Source organism: Lactuca virosa, chromosome 3 (genome assembly GCF_052849685.1).
Source record: "Lactuca virosa cultivar CGN04683 chromosome 3, Lactuca_virosa_CGN04683_v6, whole genome shotgun sequence".
NCBI lineage: Eukaryota > Viridiplantae > Streptophyta > Magnoliopsida > Asterales > Asteraceae > Lactuca > Lactuca virosa.
The window spans coordinates 109,254,655-109,270,434 of NC_136428.1; the positions used below are offsets into that span (position 1 = coordinate 109,254,655).

The following is a 15,780-nucleotide window of genomic DNA, read 5'->3' on the forward strand; positions in this document are numbered from 1 at the left end:
TGTGATGCGTGCAATCAGCCGAGCTCAAGTAAGTTTACCCCAAGATACCCATACATGTTGTGTTATGAAATGATATGGTTATGAGAACTGCATGCTAGATTAGGGCTGAGGATCTAGGAGGTTGCCTTATATGTCTATTGTATGTGCTTGTAGACTTGCATGCTAGTACTGATCAGTCAGTGATAGGATAGCCTGTTTAGGTTATGCCTGATTGTATGAGCCTTTAAATTGCATGTACAGATTCCTGATTAGAGGATAGAACGGTTTGATTAGATTATGATGGTTAGATTTTCCATTGTCTGAATGCTGTTTGATTTGTGCTTTGTGGGACTCTTTGTGATGTGAGTTAGCTACTAGATGAATATGCTAAGTCACATGTGACACAGACCGGATAATCTCAGAGTGATGGACTTGACCATATTGTGCAACTCTTGTCTGAGTCCAACCGTTCTAGGGATGGGTCTCTTACTCGAAGGATTATCAGATCTCTGTTGCATGTGGCTATATTCATAAGGTAGCTAGTTAACATTACTGGGAATCTTTTAGCAGCTGAGGAATGGGTGAGTTCGGGAACCTAGGGAAGCCTAGGATATGTTTCAGTGGGTTAGTAGTGAGGATTAGTGAGACTTGGGTGCATCAGTTTGAGGAAGTGACTTGGAGGATTCGGGAGGATTACTGAGGAAAGTATGGATAGGTGTGGAAGGTAGTATTGGGCCCGTACTACTGAAAGAATAGGATCCATACTCGAATCGGTGAGAGTCCTGGAGAATCTGTAAAGCTTCAGGGAAGAGTTTGTGACCCAGTTTGGGGACAGAGGATGTTCCAGTTGTTACAGCTTAGTTGTTGGCAAGCGAGCTAGTGAGCGTGACAGGGTGTTAGACCCTGAAGGATATGATTTCTGGGAGTTGCAGATGCGAGATCGATTTGGAGCACCCTGGAAAGAGAGGGTTGTGCCAGGTGCGTATAGTAGAGGGTCCCGAGTAGAGACCCATGACTTATGATCATCTGGTGAAAGGCCAACAGGGCCGAAGTTAGTGCAGCACATACAGGAAAGTGCACAAGGGAGTTTTTCGCTCCAAGGGTTTAGGCTACTACAGGATAGCGGGGTTGGTCTTGTCAGGAGAAAGTGACCAGTATTCCTCCAAATGTTGCGGGTATGTCATCTTCTATTGCTACTAGATGGATGTTGGGGATTGTGAGTGATTTTGGATAAGTCAGATCTCGGGGCGGTTTCCTGCTAGTGTTTGGGTTATCAAGGATCATATATGCCATCCTGCATGCCGAAAGGTCCTTGATGAACCCACAGAGGGACGCATCTTGCGGAGTGGGTTCCGCGTGTACCGTTATCATTCCGGATCTTTGTCGGGTTCTATGCAGGAGTATTATTTAGAAGATACTCGGTCAGGGTTGGAGTGATAGTTCTCCAGTGAAGTCAGTGTTCAGGGGTTCTAACATTGTTCAGGTATGGTCGGTAATTGTCTATGGATGAACTTTGGAGTTCAAGGCACTACCGTTGCTAGGACAGAGCTGGTAACATGAAGAGGGTAGTGTCAGTCGCTGGTGTTATATGCATAAGTGGTTGGTCATCGCATGTTCAAGAGAATTGTATTTTCGCATGGGCTGTGTTCGATTAGAGTTCAGTGGTACTGCAAGATTGGAAGTGGGAACGAGGATTCGCCAGCCAGAGTGAAGATTGACGCCTTCAATTAACAGCATGGGAGGTGGATGGAGGTGTCAGACTGGACCAGATTTCAAGATTACTCATCAAGATTTCCGAGGATAGGCGATCTTAAGGTTTAACCGGTGGCTAATCGCTAGCATGGGTAAGCACAGGTTGTCATCAGGGGGATACTAGAAAGCGAGAATGATTGGGGATCCTTCAATTCTCGCGTGTCGTGAAGATTTAGTCGAATCTAAGTGGGGGAGAGACTTGTTATAAAGTTCCCCAAATGTGAATTCTGATTGCGTGAGGTGCAATCTCTTAGGCACCTTGTCAACCAGAAGGGTATTCTGGTCGATCCGACCAAGATAGAGGTTGTGATGCAGTGGGAGATTCCGACGTCCCCATCTGAGATTCGGAGTTTCCTGAGTCTAGCGGGTTATTACCAGAGGTTTATACGGTACTTCTCTAAGATTGTAGTTCCTTTGAACCGACTGACCAAGAAGTCGGTGGCCTTTCGTTGGGGGCCTGAGCAGCAGACAGCCTTCGAGATTCTCGGACAGCGATTGTGCGAGGCACCGATCCTCACCCTGCCAGAGGGTGTAAATGATTTCGTGGTTTACTGTGACGCTTTGATCACAGGCATGGGTGCGGAACTGATACAGTGGGGTCACATGATGGCAGGTTTCGGGAACCAAGTTAGAGTTCCGGTTAGGACTCAAGTTCAGTGGTGTGTTAGGTCGAGTGCATGTTCGACCCGGTATGGAAAGTGTTGTAAGACTACGGGGGTAGCCGTAGCATTCACTAACAGTCAGTTAGCATGGTAGGTGTTGTAAGTCTGCGGGTGTCGCCGTAGCATTCACCAGGTTTGCAGATAGTGTGAGGAGTGTTGTAAGTCTGTGGGTGTAGCTGTAGCATTCACCAGGTTAGCGGATAGTGCTAGAGTGTTGTAAGGCTGCGAGTGTAGCTGTAGCATACACTAGGTTGGTAGATGGCATGAGCGTGTTGTTAGATCGCGGAAGGAACAGTAGTAACCACCAGTTCGGGTGCAGCAGTGAGGATATGGAAATCCACGGATTGGATTTCGGAATTACCCAGATGGATTAGATCTGGTTGAGTCAGTGATAAGACTGTAGGAGCACCACTACAGTTATGGGATCAGGGAAGCAATGAACTGTATAATATTGCTTGTGATATAAGGCTACCATCGCTTAGGTAGCAATCAATTTTAGTCTTGGATTTGATGATGTCAGGATTCGACTCATGGACCCGATCGGTTAGATCAGGAGGTTGTTAGAGCCACAATGGTATGATAACTAGTGGAAACTAGTTCCAGAGAAGTAATTCGTTCAGAAGTCGTGTAAGGCGACTAAGTGGGAATCCCTTGGCTCCGCAGCCGTACCGGAACCTGGTAATTCAGAGGACTGACAAATGAACTTAGACCAGGAAGGTCTCAATAGTTTTGGAAAGCAACTATGTAGCAGCATGCTGTTTCAGGCAGTTTCAGCAGTTGGGCAGTATTAGTATTTGTGTTTTGGGTTGCAAATACGGACGAAATAGCTGGTTGATTGGGAAGTGACAAGTCACTCACAGCGGGATTAGCTGAACCTTGGCCAAGTATAAGTGACCAACAGGGATACTTGGGTTGGTTATCTTGTTATAGTGGGAACCTCGAGTTATCAAAATTTGAGTAATCAGTTGAGAGACAAGTGGACTGGTTCAACAATAATATTTTAGTATGAGTGGTATGTCAGGGATTCAGACCATCTCGAGACAGCAGGTTTCAGACGGAGTACATATGATCTTGTTGCGAGGAATTCGTTCACCGGCGGATTTTAGGGCTTAGCCCAAGGTTGGTCACGGTTACCCTGGAAATGCTAGGGTGTGACTAGGATGGTAACCATGTTACTTGAGTAGTTGGGCGTGCAAGGAGTGGTAAGGAATGATTTCGAGGATGAAATCTAATTTAAGTGGGGGAGAGTTGAAACACCCCGTTTATTTATAAATTGATGAATGTATAGTAACCCTAAAATTAATAATTATATATGCAGGGTGTTGGTTTCGAGGAGTTAATTGGCATAATTTAGAAGTTGAGGGTTAAAAGTGCAAGTTCCGGACTCAGTTTATAATTATTTATGAAGACAGGGGCTTCGTGGTAATTATTTGGATTTAATTTAAAAGGAAATGAGGTGGAAGGGCTGATTATGCCATAATTAAGATATTGGGGGCTGTTTGGTAAATTTTGTACCTAAGGTGTAAAGGATTTTAATGTTGGGGTTTAAATCGTAATTTATGGACTATGTTTGAAGAAATTGTGTATAGGAGGGACCGATTCTGCCACTTCTGTTATAATTTTGTATGGAAGCGGGATTTAACCCGAGGACCCCTTACCCTCCTGTTGCATTAGAAAAACCCTAGCCTCACTCGTTGGATCAGCTGCCACTACCCTTGGAACACCTCCAGCCGTCGCTGCTTTGCTGAGGAACTCCCCCATCACAGCTCCGCCACCGAAAACGTTGTATACAACCGAGATGGCCGCCAAATCCTCCGTTAATGCCGTCGTTGATCGTCACAACTACCTTCCGGCAAAGGTACGTCGACTACGCGATAACCGGGGGTTTCCGCTGGCACCACAATTCTACTCTCCTTCTCCCTCTCTGTCGCTGCTACTGTTCGCAAGTCGGAGTCACAACTTCTTTTCTCCTCCGTTCTTCGGTGCCACGTCTCAGCCGCCGCCGCCGCCGCAGCTCCGAGCGGCTGCCTCTTTGTGATTCGGTTGCCGTCTCTCACTAGAAGTGGCCGAGGTGGGTGCATGGTTCGTGTCGAACTCATGTTTGTGTGGTTACTACTTCACTGTGAAGTGTCAATGGATGCTCGTTTGGCCAGCAAGCCCGAGAAAAACCACCATGGCTGCCAACCATGGTGGTTGCCGCCGCTATTTCTTTTCTGCCACCCTTAACCACCGTGTATCGGTGGCTGGGAGTGTGTATGTTGTGTGAGTGAGAGTATATTATATGGGTTTGTGGGTTTTATGTTGTATGTACGATTCCTTTGCCCGGAGATATAATGAAAACCCTACTGCCACCACCGTAAGGCGATGGCTGTCGTCCCAAAACCCTTGATGTCGCCACCATGAGCCGCCATGTGGGTGGCTGAAGTGTATAACACAACATGAAGTGTGTGAATGTGTGTTTGGTGTAGCTGGAAGACCGAGAACCGCCACTGCCACCACCGTGAGGTGGTGGCTGCCGTCGCGTGCCACCGCCGGCTACCACAAGGTGGTTGCGGGTGTTTGTTTATTTAGTATAGTGTGTGTGTTTATTTCGTGAGTTCATTGTAAATTGTAAAAAATTGGAATAATGAAAGGAAAATCAAACCACCACCGTAGGGTGGTGGCTGCTGCCATCGGCCGCCGTGTCGGGTGGCAGTGTGCTTGCCTTGTTGAGTTTGAATCCCTTGGGGTGCTTGAAACCCTAATGGGCCCAATGAAGCCCTATTGGACCTAAAAGCCCAAACATGAGAATGATGGGCCTATTGAAAACCCTAATGGGTCTAATGGACCCTAATTGACCTAAGGAAAACCCTAATGGGCTTAAGGACCTAGCTATTGGGCCTATTGGGCTAATATGGGTTGGAAACCATAATTAGGGTTTGGAAAACCCTAATGCAATAAAACCCTAATTCGGGGAATTAATCGGGACAAACGGGAATCATTTGATAAATTGAAATATTAAATAATAATCATTGGAAAAAATTAATCTAAGCAATATTGGACTTAATGGATTAAGTCCTTAATGGATTAAGTCCTTAGTGGATTAAGTCCTTAATGGGTTAAGTAGGAAAATTAACCCTAATCGTCATTTAATGTGAAACCCTAATTTCACTTGGGTGTATTGTTGGGCCTTTCTATTGGGCCTTGATGATTTGGATTATTAATGGGACATCCAAGATCAAGCAAATGGACTAGAATAATTAATGGGCTTTGAGGTAAGGCCCATATGAGGAGTTGGGCCCAATTTGGAAAATTGGGCCATAGATGGGCCATAGTTTGGGCCTTTATGATTATGTGATATTGGGCCATTAGAATATTGAATGTTGGAGTGGACTAAATGGTTGGGCCTTATGGTAAGACCTTATAAAGGTTTGGGCCCAATTTGGAAAATTGGGCCATATGTTGGGCTTTGAGCCATAGTTGGACTTTTGGGCCTTTGGACTAGCGCTCGGGCTTGAATCAAGCCAAGTTAGGGGTAGAGTAGTCTTTTACCCCCAAGCATGGACTTATGGTTATGTATTGGAACCCAATTATTAATTGGGAGTTATTTTGGTGTTGACAGTTCGGGAACCTGTCATCCAGCAGCTGGGGTTGAATCTACGGGACTTTAGCAGTGTGGGGTTGAGTCTACGGGACTTCAGCAGTGTGAGGTGAGTTACCTTCCAGTAGCGGTGGGACTACGGCCACAATGTCGGCCCACTAGTAGGAGTTGTACGTTAGGTGATTGTCTTTGTGATATTCATTTAGGTTTGCTGCTATCTGTTATGTTTTATGTGCTAGCATAATATGATGTTATGTGATAGTGATAGTAGTAGGGGGTGAAATAGTCCTCGGTTACCGGTCGATAGGGCCGAAGGGGTAGATTAGTACCCAGATATGCTAGACAGATTATGATATATGTGATATGATATTATGTGGTAGTAGTAGGGGGTGAAATAGTCCCCAGTTACCAGTCGAGAGGACCGTAGGGGTAGGCCAGCACCCAGATATGTTAGGCAAGGTCACCGGTCGAGAGGACCGAAGGGGTAGGCCAGCACCCAGATATGCTAGGCAAGGTCACCGGTCGAGAGGACCAAAGGGGTATGTCGGGCACCCAAATATGCCTGGCAGTATGTATGTCATATGATTGTATGGTATGTGGTATGATGGGGGAACTCACTAAGTTTCGTGCTTACGGTTTTTAGTTTTGGTTTCAGGTACTTCATTTTCAAGGGAAAGGAGTCGGCTCGATCACAGCGCATCACACTATGTTTTCCGCACATGTGATCTTTGGGATTACACTCTGATATTATTTTATGATAACATGTTTTGATTACTGACACTTTGTTTTTGACATGAGATGTTATTATGGATGTTTTCTTATACTGTTGGTTTTATATTAACCTAATAAAAATGAAATTTTTGGTCTTGAATTTTGGGATGTTACATTTATAAAAAAAATATTGAACATAATTGATCCAAAATGTAATGACTCAAGATATTTATGATTCAAAAAAACTTTTGATTCAACTTGTTTATGATCTTTAATTTATTATAATCTAAAAATATTTAGACTCAAATATTTTATAATCTTTAATTATATATTTTATGATTTAAATTTAAATAATTCAAAATATATAATGATCCATATTTTTTTTTGAACAAAAACTATATTTAACTGAATATATTATTGATCCAAAATCATATGACTCAAAATATTACGATTCAAAATAATTTGATTCAAAATTTTATGATTCAAAAATAGTATGATTCAAAAAAAACTATGAACGAAAAATATTATAATCTTTAATATATTCTTATTATTTAAAATTTTATAATTATTAAACATTAAAAACTCAAATCGATAATTAGTTTAAAAAATCTAAAAAACCTAAAAAACAAAACAAAATCAAAAAATAAAAACAAAAATGAAGAAAAACACTTGTACCTTCATGTACGTAGTAAATATATTTAAAAAAACAAAAAAATGAAAAAAGAAATAATTTCTTTTTAAAAAAAAAAACAAAAAAAAAAATTTAAAAACGAAAAAAATTAAAAACGTTAAACCGAGCATATATCTATTTAAAAAAATAAATATTTTTAACGAAAAATAAAAATAAATAATAAATAATAAAATCCACTTAAATGACGTTCGCCGCAAGTGATTAAATCCTCGGGTCCGTATTGGTTATCACGGACACTGATCGCATGCGGACGCACCACAACTAACTATTTGGGTTTTACGTTTGTGTAATTGACGAAATGGTTGGTGGAGAATTGTCCTCGCAGTCATCACTATTTTTTTAGTATTCACTAGAACCGGACCATATATATATATATATATATATATATATATATATATATATATATATATATATATATATATATATATATATATTTTGGTACTTTATTATCATGTTATTTAAAATTTAATATCGTTATCATACTAAGTTTATTCAATTGGTACGGTACTACCAATCAAACATGTTAGCTACCAAACATATTGGTAACCAATTTTCTTGGTTCTGTTGGTAGTATGTTGGTAGGTTGTTTGTGGTAAATATTTGACAACCTTACTTTGTGATATATATATATATATATATATATATATATATATATATATATATATATATATATATATATATATATATATATATTACAATATAATTATATGTGAGAATCCCGTAGCATAATCAATAACATAATTTATGTAATGTCTCAAATTGATCATCAATTTTATTTGTTAGATCATTAAAGTTAATTATTTATTAATAGTTACACAACTTTAAGAATTGTGAAGCCGTCAATCAGTATGACATCTAAACAAAAGTCGTAGTAATCGTAAAAGCGAGAACGCGCATATATACAACGCCTAAATCTAACATCATATGAAAAAGCTACGATTTTTGAAAGTTTCACCACATCAGTGTGAACACATAAATCGAATTTTAAGATTGGTTGATTGTTAACCAAAACAATGTAAATGAGAATCGATGATCTCACAAGTATGATTCCATCAATATAAAAATAGTCAAGAACATTCTCGGGATTTGTATGGAAGAGTTATGATTTTTATACAAATTTTAACAGTCTAAGACTGTTAAAAATATAACTTTATAAATAAAATGAGAATTAGTGACGGAGTCTAAACGAAAGTTGTAGTACTCGTTGATAGCTACGTGTGGATACAAAGTACGTCAAAAATAGAGCTTGTATGAGAAATATACGATTTAAAAAAAAAGTTGAAAATTTGGGCGACATGCAAAAAGCGTGCGGCGCAAACCTTCTAGAAGGGTGACGAGGACCACCATCTTTTCGACACGTGTCACAAAGCTGAAAGAGCGGTGTAACTGGAGCGCGCAACGTGCAAAAATCATGAGAGACGCCTGGTAAAAATATGCCTATAAATATGTTGCAACCCCCCCCCCCCCCCAATTCATTCCTACACATATCTAGAACCATTCTCTGGAAAATTTGACCCTTTAGTCCCGAATTTCTTTAGAAACTAAGAGATCTTAGCAAGGCTTTGGGCATCTGAGAGTCCAACAGATTGAAGCTTTCAGGTCGGGTTTCTGCCTGCGAACTTTCCAGACTTTTTGTTAGAAATCTTTGTAAGTTAAGCTACACTTATTATGTTTTAGGTGTAACTTATATTTATGTTCATAGTCATTGTTATGAATTTATAAACAAGATTTATCAGTGATTCAAAATCATAATACTGATTGATCTACTTACGGGGTTGATGTATAGGCTAGATTTAGTGAAGTGTTTAAAGTGGGATTTCCAAACAGTATACTTTGTATACCAAATGGATCCTACATCCGATATGATCTTACCTAGTTGCTCCTTATCAGCTATAAATCAGTAGACATTGGGATTTTTGAGGAATCTAGACTATCATTAGTCGCAATACATGTAAGACCAAGACTTAGTGATAATTATATATGGGTCTTTCAAAAGGAAAAGCTAAGGTGTTAGGCAAAGCTCTGCTCAAATCACAAGTCATCCACTTTATCAAGTGAGTGCATAATTACTTTCAACTTACACATAAATATGAAGTATTTAGATAATTAAATTCTATACGTGTTGATTATCTGTGATTAAGATATTTCTTGTTAAGATGAAAACTATGAGATGATTTTGATTTAATCGTATGTGTATTTTCATACTATTAATATATTGGGTAGTACAGGGTGATGAGAGACGAAAATGATGATAAGAGGCTATGACTTTTATAGTACGATGAGAGATGAAAATGATGATAGGATGCCATGACTTTATTAGTACTATTATACTAATGATGTAGTAGTCTAACAAAGTATATATAACAACCACAGACTATTCAAGATAGTCCAGTGGAACATAGTCAGGTCCACAACCTGTAGGTGATGAACTACGTATTCATACAATGTACTTTATTCCTTATTGATACGTATTGTGGAGACATCCTCGAAGCAATATTGTCTACTTAATATTCACGATGATCCTTAGGATAGATCCTTGGAGATGAATATATAAGAAAACGGGGATGAGTAATCTGGTTATTTGTTTGATGCGAAATATATAATTGAAACAAATTAATTATAATATTGTGGGTTGAAAACCCTATGTACTCACCAGATTTCCCCGCCTGACCCATTCAATTTCTTTATATCACAAGTAGTAGTACAAAGGTACTTAGATAATGATGTTTGGATCTGATGAGAGATTTGAGGAGATATAGGGTGCTAGCATGATAAGATGTTGTAAGGCCTGTAAAGATTATGTTTATGCTTATGTTTCTTGTATCACTTATGACATCCCAAGTTTTAATAATCAATGAAAAATGTTTCTTCAGAAATACTTTTTATGGGACAAATTCTGCATTTATAAATAATACTCTATTTTAATACGCATAAACGAAAAAGGTATTATCGGGCTGTGAAAATGGTGATGTCACATATGCCAACAAAAATGAGCAAGAACTATATATAGAAACATACAAAATCAGCAACAATCGAACATGAACCCTTAGCCAATAAAAATAGAACCCACATCTTGAACCCTCGATGTAACATTCATAAAATTTCATAAAAACTTTAAACTTTTCCAAGCCAACCAAAAATCATAATTGTTTACATAATAGTTTTCAAAAAATGTTTATCATCAGAATTTTTCCCAAAATCCCAAAACATAACATGAGGAGGTGCACGATCACACCTTCGCCTTTCCGCGATCCTCTGAGGTACCTGAAACATAAACCAAAACTGTAAGCCCAAAGCTTAGTGAGTTTCCCCCAATGTACCAACACAACATAAAACCAAAATAATACAATAAAAAACATACATACAGAGCCTTCAATCTGACTGGAACGCCCCAACGGCCTACAATCTATCTAGTATGCTCACAAAACCTTCAGCATGACTGGTACGCCACTTCGGACCTTCAGTGTATCTGGAACGTTCTCCAGGCCTTCGGCCTGAATGGTACACCCGACTGGCCTTCAGTCTATCCGAGACACCCTGGGTCTGTTTGCCTTCAGCACAAAGCAGGTCCGCCTCAACCCAACCACTCATACCCGTGTCGACACACACACACACACACACACACACACACATATATATATATATATATATATATATATATATATATATATATATATATATATATATATATATATATATATATAGTTGGCTCACTAAAATCCCGAACTATCACAACAAATACACATCCAATTAAAAATTGAATTACCATCCTTGACTAATGATCCAAACAAAGGGTAAATGGACACTTTACCCTATCTATAGTTGGCTCCAAGAACCAGGCCCAATTCTTGATCCAAGAAGCCCAAAATTATACAAGGCCCATTATTGGCCCAATTTTCCAAATTGGGCCCAAACTCCTTATTGGGCCTTATCCGAAGGTACAATTATTCACTTGGCGCAAAACACTCATACTCAGGTAGACCAATATGGGCCCAAGAATTCAACCCCAAAAGGTGGCCCAACACCTGAAGCCCAAAATCCGAAATCCAACAGAAGGCGTACGCGGGGCGTACTCCTTTGGTACGCAGGGTGTACACCGAGCCTCGCATTGACCCACAACAAGGTGGCTGACCGAGTACCCGGACGTACCCTCGTAGAGTCCAAAATCCCAATAAGTGCTTAATGGCTTAAGCACTTAAGCCCAAACTTCAGATCCATGGTCCAAATGCACCTTATAGTCATAAAATCTCCAACTTTATGACTTTAGACGTCCAAAAAGTCCTTAATACATGGTCTTAATCCATTAAGACCTTCCATAAGAAGCATGGAGCAAAACAAGCTAAAGGGACCTCATTTTTATAGCTTAGAACCCAACCTAGGGTCTGAAAGGACTGCCCAAAACGACCAACACAAAGTGTGACATCCCCATTTTCACGGCCAGAAAATACCGATTATGTTTATGCTTTATAAAAATCAGAGTACCTCTTTTAATAAAAATGGTGCGGAATTTGTTCCCAGAAAAACATGATAAATACGTTATCAAAGCATTTCCGAAGAAATGTATTTTTATTCATTTTCAAAACCTTGGGATGTCATCGTCAATACAGAAACATAAGCATAAACAGAACTTACATTCATTTACACTAGTGATCTACATCTCTTTTAAATCCCTCAGTGTAAAGTAGCTTCATATCGACACCTGTGATACAAATAAGCTTGAGTGGGTTAGGTTGGGAAACCTGGTGAGTACATAGGGTTTTCAACCCACAATAATATAGTTAATTTTTTTCTTCACATAATACATGTCAAACAATTAACCCGATTGCCCATCCTCATTTTCTTCATTTAATATTCCCTAAAGAATTATCTTAAGGGTCATCTCCTATATCGTATTTACCTCTCATCTCTTTACATCACATTTCCTTATATGTTCGTTCCTAAGGACTTTTCCTGAGGATCATTGCCTACATCACATAATCAGTAATGATTCGGGGATTACCCCCTCAATATGCGCCTAGTAAGGGATGAAGTATCATCGCATGAATACGTAGTTACAACATCGCCTGAACTCGTAATTCATAGTAAGGGTTAGAGTATCATTACATGAATACGTAGTTACAACATCTCCTGAACTTGTAATTCATCACCTACAGGTTATGAGCCTGCTGGTGTTTCCATGGGGTTGTCTAGAATAGTCCGTGGTCGCCATCTATACTCTGGTAGATGACTACATCTCCACATTGTCGGACAAGGTTATGGTATTTTTCATCCTACATCACCAATTCATCATCACCTATCTCTCATCATTTTATTTCATTACACACCAACTATTTTATCTACCCATGTCATACCCAACATATTTGTAGATATAAAATACATATATAGTTTAAATCATTTTAAAACATGTATAAAATCATTCATCCAGCATAGACAGCAAGTATTCAGATAGTATGCACACATTGCACGTAATTTATATAAAATACTTCATATCTATGTGTAAGATGAAAGTAACTATGCACTCACTTGATAAGGTGGTGACTCGGTACTCGGACAACACTTCGTTATCTCAAAACAATTTTCCCTTGACAAAACCTAGTATCAATACCACTAGGGTTTAGTCTAACGTTAACCGTGACTAATTAATAGTCTAGCTATTATTACTATTATATAAGTGTTAAGCAACACTCTTATATAACTCATAATAATAGCCCAAATAATTATTTTAAGGTTCTAATAATGTTACTATATTAAAACATAAGTTATACTAAAGATAGGGTAGTCGTAGCTCACTTACAGCGAGTTTTTCTTAAAACTAGGCTCCGCCGAAGCAGAGTTTCTGAGCCGAAGGCTCTTCTTTTCGGAGCCGTCGGGCGCTCCAGGGCTTCCGCCTCGTGCTATGGGGTTCCCTAGGCTTTTTGGGGGGTTTTAGGGCTTAGAGAGTTGTTCTAGAGAGAGAGGAAGAAGTTGGAAGGTGTGAGGAATGAAGGGAACTTGGCACCTCTATTTATAGGCTTCCTGGAGCGTCACCACGTCGTGGTGTTGCGTAGGCTCCAAGGTTTCGCCTGGTGCTGACATGTGGCATCGCACACAGGGTGGAAATCAGCCGATTTTCAAAAATTCATAACTTTCGCATACGAGCTTCGTTTTCGACATTCTTTATATCCACGCGTAGGTAAAAATAAGATCTACAACTTTCATTTTGACTCCGTTGGCTAATTCTCGACCGATCTTAAATTTAACAGTACGAGGAGATTATACTATTAATTGTCCGCGTAAAATTCATAACTTCTACATACAGACTCTGTTTTCATCTGTCTTTTTGCCGTTGAGTTCCTATTAATGAGATCTTCAACTCTCATTTAGGTCGCGTAGGCCAAAAACCGCTCGATCTAAAATTCGAGTTTCGGGCCGTGCACTGCTATGCCAAATCTTAGAAAATTCATAACTTCCTCATACAAAGTCAGATTTGGGCGTTCTTTTTTTGTATGTTCTCGGTTTAACGTATACTACAACTTTTGTTTAGATTTATAAGGCTAAAAAGTCCTCCATCGTAAATTCACTATTTACGTCTCCTGGTGACGTGCCGGTTTTGCCGAAAAACTTCGACGGGTCATAACTTCTTCGTTATAACTCGGACTCCAACGTTCTTTATATGTACGGAACCCTTGTAATATATACAACCACTTGGAAAATATTATTCCTTCTAAATAATTTTCCATCAAAAACTCATTTTTGATGCTTATTGTCTCTAAATTGACTCGCCCGGATCTGTGGGCGTTACAATTATCTCCCCCTTAGGATGATTACGTCCCGAAATCATCAACAAAACAGGGCTGTATAATGACTCCATACATTATCTCTTCATCCTAGGTAATAATCGTAACTTCTATGCTCCTTCGAATGCGTATTTAACTCTTTGACTTCTTGACTGCAGGCGGTGCTCGATCTTGCACTTGCTCCCTATCTCACGTTAGACTCCAAATTATGGCCTTCAAGTCACAATCTCAATCCTCACTGGATACGAACTTAAGATAAGTTCTTTTATTACTACAATGGAATGATGTGTCATATTCTAATGACCCATCATCGTATGTTGAAACGCTTAGACTCAGGTCTCTTAGAGTCTTCCAGAACAGACTATAGTTTCATTCCTGTTCTAATCTCATCTTAAAAGGTAGCATTTCTAGCTACAAGCAACTATAACGATACCTCTACTGATCGCTTTGATTATCTTTTATTTCAATCTTCCGACTTAAGTTGGATGCTACATCGAACTTGGCTCTCTGAACCACGTAACATACTCCTCGTAGTTGGACTCAATTCGATATGACCACTAGGGTCGGAATAACAACAATCTTCTTAGTCATTACCGAAACAATGGTAACGACATACTTGAATAAAATGGTATCAATTACTAGCTTCTTGGTAACCTTGTGACTTTCACTGATCCAAGTGTGAGTCCTGTGCTTCCGGTAGTAGGCCTCTACTACCATTCACACCTACTCATACTCGTCCCAAGTATTGTCTCGTAGTTTTCCAATTAACCATACAAAAAAATCACATAACAACTTGACACATCAGATTACAAAGCCAGGGTTTATATTATTTCTTGAAAGTATTACATAGGTGTTCAAGTTCACCCTATACTATGCCTCTAATAGGCTACACTTCCTAATACTATCCACATGGCTACTTCATATCTTGATCTTTGGATATAAAGTCCTCATCCTTGGTTCCTCGCGTTGTTATCTGCTTCATCGATGATCATGTGGAATGCCCTTGGCTTTGGCGGTGCATTTGGTCTTTCTACTTCGTTTTTCTTTGGACAATTCTTCGAAATATGCCCATCATTTCCACATTCGTAGCACTTCTTGTTGTCGAATGTACAATGTCTGGAATAGTGATCGGTCCTACCACACCTATAGCACGTCACTTCTCCATCGCATCTTCCGAAGTGCTTCTTCTTGCACTTCTCACACCACTTTGTTCACCTCCTCCGTCTCCAGACTTTGAGAATTTGCTTTCCTTGTTAGGCCTTGAAGATCCTTCAAACTTCCTCTTTTCTCCCGCCTTATCCTTTTCTAGACCCTTTTCTCTTATCTGGGTCTCTACATTCTTAGCTGCTTTAACGGCTGTCTTTAAAGTAGTTGTCATTTTAACCGTTGGGCCAAAGTCTATTGGCAGTCCGTTAGCAAACCTATCTATCTTGGAGAGTTCAGTAGGCACCAAGTAGGGAAACAACTTCATCCTCTCAGTGAATGCGGTGGCATACTCATCGATATTCATTTTCCCTTTCTTCAGGCTCTGAAACTCGTTGTTTAGGTCTATCAGATCTATCTGTATGCAGTATTGCATTTTCAGCTGTTCCATGAATGCTTCCCAAGATATCCGCATGGCTTCTCCCC

The 15,780-nt window shown here is 39.6% G+C and overlaps 1 pseudogene; it reads left to right on the forward strand.

Annotated features, from left to right (window-relative positions):
- The first annotated feature begins 4,566 nt into the window (after window positions 1–4,566).
- Window positions 4,567–15,780, forward strand: part of LOC145163917 (transcription factor ICE1-like) — a 66,018-nt pseudogene continuing 54,804 nt past the window's right edge.